This window comes from Penaeus monodon, chromosome 21 (assembly GCF_015228065.2).
Source record: "Penaeus monodon isolate SGIC_2016 chromosome 21, NSTDA_Pmon_1, whole genome shotgun sequence".
NCBI classification, from domain to species: domain Eukaryota; kingdom Metazoa; phylum Arthropoda; class Malacostraca; order Decapoda; family Penaeidae; genus Penaeus; species Penaeus monodon.
Window position 1 is genome coordinate 2,709,073 of NC_051406.1, and position 491 is coordinate 2,709,563.

Genomic DNA, 491 nt, shown 5'->3' on the forward strand with positions numbered 1-491 from the left:
TCTGAAGATAAATGCATTTAAACTGAAGGATCCTCGATGTAGGCAGAGTAGAAGGATACTGGCATCTCTTTTGTCAACCAATTTCCAAATATCAGGTATGGCGGAGGCATCGACCGAGCGCAGCACCCGCAACGAGGTTTGTGATCCACGGTTTACGACCCAAGGCGGTCTCTCTCGCCTTTGTACATGTCCGTCTCCTTACGAGGTGGGTCTAGGTGTTTCATGATAAAGGGTAATTAGGGTTCCTAACGATAATCTAAACGGACTAAAAGACGCGATCGTTTTGCTGCTTCGTGCGTGCAACAAGCGCGTCATTACACAGCCACGCATGCGCACGGTAGTGCCATTTCTGTTTGAATTATACCAGATGTTGATTTGCTGCGTACGTCGACACGAGGAACGTAAAGATTACGCGAAACGCAAATAACGCATTCGTTGGGGCCACATGAGAAAGCATTTTCTTCGTGCCGTAAGTACGATTGACCAGCTGA